Source organism: Sinocyclocheilus grahami, unplaced genomic scaffold (genome assembly GCF_001515645.1).
Source record: "Sinocyclocheilus grahami isolate Dianchi unplaced genomic scaffold, SAMN03320097.WGS_v1.1 scaffold823.1, whole genome shotgun sequence".
NCBI classification, from domain to species: Eukaryota; Metazoa; Chordata; class Actinopteri; order Cypriniformes; family Cyprinidae; genus Sinocyclocheilus; species Sinocyclocheilus grahami.
This window is the reverse complement of record NW_015506002.1, coordinates 93393-100892: the sequence shown is the minus strand read 5'-3', so window position 1 is coordinate 100892 and position 7500 is coordinate 93393. Positions and strand designations below refer to the sequence as shown.

Here is a 7500-nt window from a genome sequence, read left to right as displayed (position 1 = left end):
ACTCTGAGAGTGAAAACGCACAGTTAGAATGATCAAGAAAAAAAAACACTTCTTTAAATGCTTTCTGTCACATAGAAAGCGTTTAAAGAAGTTTTTTTTTCTTCTATTTTTCTCTTTTTAAATTGACATATTTAATGTTAAACTTTAATGTTAAAACTAAGTTTTAAAATATACTTTTATATTGCAATGATTTCACATTCAATCTTGAAATTTATGAAGAAACAACATAAACACAGTATATTTTTAATATTTGTTTAATGGCATCTTTTTTATGTCTGAAGGTGAGTATCACTGATACCAATACTACTGATGTCTCTAGGAAATGGTTTTCTTTTTTGTAATATTAAATCATTGACTATAGCCTTTCAATATTACAGTATAATTTAGAGCAATCAATTTTAACATGTATTAGACTTCAAAAATTCACATTGCACAGACTTCACGTAAACCCATTATAATAAATGTCATATTTACCTGTGCCCTTCAGCAAGTAGGAATTATACAGAAATTGAATAAAGTTATCAAACACTAAATTCTAATTTAAATAAAGATGAATCTTAAAAGCTACAAAAGTGATCGATTTCCTCTTTTTCTTTTGTTGTTTGATGAACAGACATCACAGCAGCTGTTATGAGGTTATTTCGGCTGCTTTAAGAGCTGCTGCTGCTGAACATGACGCGGATCTGACACGCATTGTAGTTTCTCATAACTCTTTACCTTTTCTGACCCACTGCAGCTCTTATAGTCTCTGTAATGAGCTGAGGAGTTGAATCGGGTGTGTGAGATGAGGGAGACAGTGCTGCTGCTCCGGGACAGTTTGGAAAACCACTGCATTTCAGAGACGTGTTCTTAAATCTGAATCATATATAACAAATACTTACAAACATGCACAGTTTTAAGGCAGCTTTTAATCGCCTTTTTGGTAACTTCATGACTTAACTGATGACATAACTATGACATTGCATGCTTGTAGTTTCATTTGCACTTTAATATGATACAGTGCTTTAATATATTACAGCACGCCATTGCATTTGTGTGTGCAATTGAAGAGCACGTGCTACGAGCACAGTATAACGGCTGATAGGACAGGAAAATTGGTTTTTACTGACATATGGCCTGACCGGAAATAGTTCCAGTTTCAACTCTGAGAGTGAAAACGCACAGTTAGAATGATCAAGAAAAAAAAACACTTCTTTAAATGCTTTCTGTCACATAGAAAGCGTTTAAAGAAGTTTTTTTTTCTTCTATTTTTCTCTTTTTAAATTGACATATTTAATGTTAAACTTTAATGTTAAAACTAAGTTTTAAAATATACTTTTATATTGCAATGATTTCACATTCAGTCTTGAAATTTATGAAGAAACAACATAAACACAGTATATTTTTAATATTTGTTTAATGGCATCTTTTTTATGTCTGAAGGTGAGTATCACTGATACCAATACTACTGATGTCTCTAGGAAATGGTTTTCTTTTTTGTAATATTAAATCATTGACTATAGCCTTTCAATATTACAGTATAATTTAGAGCAATCAATTTTAACATGTATTAGACTTCAAAAATTCACATTGCACAGACTTCACGTAAACCCATTATAATAAATGTCATATTTACCTGTGCCCTTCAGCAAGTAGGAATTATACAGAAATTGAATAAAGTTATCAAACACTAAATTCTAATTTAAATAAAGATGAATCCTAAAAGCTACAAAAGTGATCGATTTCCTCTTTTTCTTTTGTTGTTTGATGAGCAGACATCACAGCAGCTGTTATGAGGTTATTTCGGCTGCTTTAAGAGCTGCTGCTGCTGAACATGACGCGGATCTGACACGCATTGTAGTTTCTCATAACTCTTTACCTTTTCTGACCCACTGCAGCTCTTATAGTCTCTGTAATGAGCTGAGGAGTTGAATCGGGTGTGTGAGATGAGGGAGACAGTGCTGCTGCTCCGGGACAGTTTGGAAAACCACTGCATTTCAGAGACGTGTTCTTAAATCTGAATCATATATAACAAATACTTACAAACATGCACAGTTTTAAGGCAGCTTTTAATCGCCTTTTTGGTAACTTCATGACTTAACTGATGACATAACTATGACATTGCATGCTTGTAGTTTCATTTGCACTTTAATATGATACAGTGCTTTAATATATTACAGCACGCCATTGCATTTGTGTGTGCAATTGAAGAGCACGTGCTACGAGCACAGTATAACGGCTGATAGGACAGGAAAATTGGTTTTTACTGACATATGGCCTGACTGCAGTTCACTGTTATTCTACTGAAGCTCCTCGTCACCTGTAGCTTATAAGTTGCAGTGTGCATATGAAAGTGTGCATATGAAGGTCTCCCGTTTGATGTGGTCGTAAAGACGTTCTGCGTCTAAATAAATGCAATTCTTGTCAAGAAAAAGAGACAGAAGCAGCAGTTTTGAGTTGAGTGAAATATTTTTAACATGTTATACTGAAAACAAATTATTGAATGTGTTCTTTGATGAATAGAAAGTTCTAACGAACAGCATTTATTTGAAATAGAAATCTTTTGTAAAAACATGAATGTCTTTACCATCTCAGTGATCAGTTTATTGTGTCCTTGATGAAAAACAAAATCAAGACTTCGTAAAAGAGCATAATAGGACCCCTTTAAGATTCAGCACTAAGTCACTCATCAAATAAGCAAATTTGTGACATTGTCCAAATGCTAAATAATCATCTTTTGACTCAATATATATACATACAGTGCTGCTTGAAAGTTTGTGAACACTTTAGAATTTTAGAATCTTTAGACTCAAAACATAAGTCCTGAAAATAAACAGAGAACCCAAACAAACAAATTAGACAAAAATATTATATATTCTAAAGGGTTCACAAACTTTCAAGCAGCACTGTATATATATATAGATACAATTTAGAATCATTTTCATTTTAAATGATATAATTATATAAAATAAAATACAAGTATTCAAACATATATTTTAAAAACCGTGTATTTAAAATAATTTTCAAAAATATTTTTTTTACATATTATGTAACAGCATCCATCACAGCTTTGTTTTTATTAATGACACATTAATTATGCCACCTAACCATGTCCATAATTATGACAGCTTAAACAAATTGTTCAATGACATAAATATTTTTAAAGAGAATTTTCCTCTGAAATAAATAACTATTATTTGTATACTCATATAATTTGTATTAATATTTTGAATGACCTTTTATTTGTATGTTTTCATTTTAATTACTAGTTGTGCTTTTTATTAGGATTTTTGTGTATTACTATTTAGGTTTATTTATTTTTATTTATTTCGCTTTTAGTTTTTTTTCAAGTTAGTAATTTAAGTGCTTCAGCTTAAACGTATTTTAGTTATTTGCCTAGGCGACATTCATAATGTTCCTTTATTTGAGTATTTCATCTAATATTTATATTTTATTTCAACTTCATTTCATTCAACATCTAATGGTTGTTAGTTAGCGATAATAACCCGAGGTAGGTAGTCATCTTCCTCTTGTGTTCCTGTGCAGTGTCAGCTCCTCCAGGAGACTGTAAGAAGAGTCTCCCGCCGGTGCTGTTGGTCAGTCTGCTTCCTGGACTGATCGCTGTCGTCGTTCTCCTCTCGGCCTTCTACTGCCATCACGTGTTTCGCCAGCAGAACCTCAAAGTGCCCAAGACCAAAGGCATCGACAGCGAGACCTGTGCGATTATCATGAGCGTCGACGACCGATCCGACAGCAGCTCGGCCAACGCCAACAGCTTGAACCACAACACCGAGCTGCTCCCGATCCAGCTGGACGTTATTGTAGGGAAAGGCCGCTTCGCTGAAGTCTACAGAGCCAAACTCAAGCAGGGAGCGACGGACGAATCCTTCCAGACGGTCGCGGTGAAGATATTCCCGTACGACGAATACGCCTCGTGGAAAACCGAGTGGGAGATTTTCTCCGACGCAGAGCTTCGGCACGAAAACGTGCTGCAGTTTCTGACCGCCGAGGACCGGAAGGCCGAGCGATGCTATTGGTTGATAACAGCCTATCACGAGCGAGGGAACCTGCAGGAGTTCCTGACGCAGCACGTGATTGGCTGGGACGAGCTGTGCCGGTTGGGCGGGTCTCTGGCGAGGGGCGTGGCTCATCTCCACGGCGACCGGACGCCGTGCGGACGCACCAAGGCGCCCATCGTGCACCGCGACCTGAAGAGCGTGAACGTCCTGGTGAAAGCAGACCTCAGCTGCTGCCTGTGCGACTTCGGTCTCAGTCTGAGACTCGATAACTCCATGTCTCCTGAAGAACTGGCCAACAGCGGACAGGTGAGACTGTAAGCTAATGAGTGTAGTGCTAGAAACCCTGCGGTATCTTCAGGAACATTTCAGGAATTTTGTTCTTTCAAGAAAACATCGTCCCACCTCAGCCCCAAAGAATTATGCTAATACACCTCAGTGTTTCAATAAATCAATAGAAATTAGAATGTATAATTATAATTGAAATTATTTAATTTATATATTCAACATGTAATTACTATATTTTTGAAATCATAAAACTTTATAGATAGTATGTAGTAGTATTATTATAGAATTATAATCATCGTAAATTATATATAAAATGATGCTTACATGTATACAGTTAAAAAAAAATTTTTTTAAATGTAATTGTTTATATATTATTTATTTAATAATACTAATCCATTGCATTTTGAAAAAAAAATCATAACAAATTAGATATAAATAATGTGCAAATACTGTATATATTAAAATATAATTATAATCATAAAAACTAATTTATATATATATATATATATATATATATATATATAATTAATTAATTATTTGTTTGTTTATATAGTATTAGTAATTCATTGCATTTCTTTATTAAAATGTCTGTGTTTTAAGAATGTTAGTGCTAATTAATTTCTAATAAAAAATAATAATAATTAGCAGATGCAACACAGATTACACATGAATTACAATCAGTGTTTGGTTTTATGCCATAGTTTGTTTGTTTTTTAAATGAATCACTATGATTGTTTTCCTTATAACAGTGATGGTTCACGGTTAGTTATAACAATTATTGAGCGTGATGAGGTCAGTGTAAGTGTAAAAATAATAAAATAGCATCAAAGACTGAAAGAGAAAGTGACGTCTGTTTGAACCACGTGCTCAAAAATAATGATGATGATGATGTTGATGTCAGAAGAATTAAAGCATTATATTTAAAGAGGAAGTGCAACACTGATCTGAAAGTGCAGCGCAAATGCTTATGTTTTCTCAGAGTCTGGAAAAAAATGAAAATGATAGCATTTCATTAAAAGCAATATTTAGGCAGAATTAGTTTTTAGCTCTGTATAACTCACTGTCACACACACACACACACACACACACACACACACACACACTGAACGACAAATCTCCGTCCATCTCACCTGATCCCAATCCACAGACTACAGCAGAGAATTTGCCATAGAAATGATGCATAAATCTTCAAAAATAAACACCCCTTCCCCAGTCTGATTTAAGTACAAATATATAAAAAAATATGTATAATTAAAAATAAAGATAAATACCCAAAAATATGTTAATTATGTATATTAAACATAAAATTATATTATACATAAACAGCATTAAATATTATATTTTAATGTAAAATATATTACATATATATATATATATATATATATATAATAATTACATCAAACATTTATTATAAAATACACTATAACATTTAAATACTGATTATTCTATTTAATAACATTTCTATTTATATATTCAATCTTAAAATAATCTTTAAAATATCTTTAATAATATATTTATATTTAATTATAAATATGTAAAAGATAGATATAGTTGAATATAAAGTTAATACCTAAAAAAAAAATATATATATATATATATATATTAATTGTGTATATATATTAGTTGTATATATTAAATATAAAAATAATAATTATATAAATCAGATATATATTATATTGAACAAATGCATTAAATATTATATTTTATAGATATTTATATATGTACATAATTATGTTACATGTATATTATATATGACATTTATATGATATAATATAACTTATGTACATTTGATTAATTATTAGAAATAATTACATAAAAATATAATAAAATATTTTATTGTAAAAATATAAAATAGTGTTCTATTTTATGTGTGTGTGTGTATTTTAAATAGTTGTAATTATATATATATATTTATATATATTTATATATATTACATAATGTTATAATTTTAATAAATATGTAATACATATAAATTGTATTAAAATAACAGGGTTTTTTTTGTATTTGTCTTTAACATATATAACTATTGAAAAGCATCAGTCAAGCTTTCTTCTGAAGTTCCCAGGAAATGCATGCGTCAAAAACAGGAAGCATCGCTGTCATGAGCCGTGACACGCGCCATGTCACACAGCCCACTTCCTGTCCCTGCACCGTGCACTTCCTCTGTGGCTTTGTTGTTGTTGTTGTTGTTGTTTAAGGGTCTTTCAGATTCAAGAGTATTTGCGACAGGAAACTACCAGATTTGTTTTGCTTGTTGTGAATGGCTGGTTAAAACCCTGCTGATGCACTTCCACAATGCCATTCTCCAGTGATGCCCCGCCCCCTCTGAGCACAGAGCTGTCAGTCAAACTCACGGCTGGTGTGTGTGTGTGTGTGTGTGTGTGCAGATGTGCGGGAATACGAGCCTCCGTTCGGGAAGCTGAAGGATCATCTGTGTGTGGAGAGCATGAAGGACGACGTCATCAGAGACCGACTGAGACCCGAGATACCGGCCAGCTGGAGTAACCACACGGTAACTACCCAAACTAGTTCACTAAACCAGCGCTCCACAGCCCCTCATTATCAAACACAATATTCACAGACCCCAAGAAACTTCTGGTGCTTCTGTAATGACAACGCTGTTCATATTCAGACTTTTTTTTATTTACGGCAGGGTCATTATAGTTAACTGAAACTAAAACTTAAACGTTTCACTTGAAATAAAATAAATGTTAACTGAAATAAAAAATAAATATTAAACTTATTTTATCCAAAGCAACATTTCTCATTTTCATTTAGTTTAGCATATAACTAATACATAACTAAAACAACTTACAACTATATAGACATATTTAAAAACAACCAAAAATAATACAAATGAAAAAAATAATAATAATAATTAAACAAAATTAATAAAACTCACTAAAATAAATATGAAAGCAAAAATAAATATTTGTTAAAATATCAACAAAAATATCTATTCATTATAGTACTGTGCTGGCAGATTTAATATTTATTAATCTACTTAATTATTTAAATCTAAATTTTATAATTTGTTTTAATCAAATTTTTATTGATTTTAATCAAATATTATATTTTGTATTTATATATATTTTTATACTCACTGTAGTACTATACTGGTAGATGTATTGTATATTATGTATTATTTCAATCTAAATTTTATAATTTATTTTAATCTATTTTTATTGATTTCAATCAAATATTATATATATATATA

The 7500-nt window shown here is 31.7% G+C and overlaps 1 pseudogene; it reads left to right on the top strand.

The window, feature by feature from the left end:
• LOC107562430 (TGF-beta receptor type-2-like) overlaps positions 1–7500 on the top strand; it is a 19737-nt pseudogene that overhangs the window by 10045 nt on the left and 2192 nt on the right.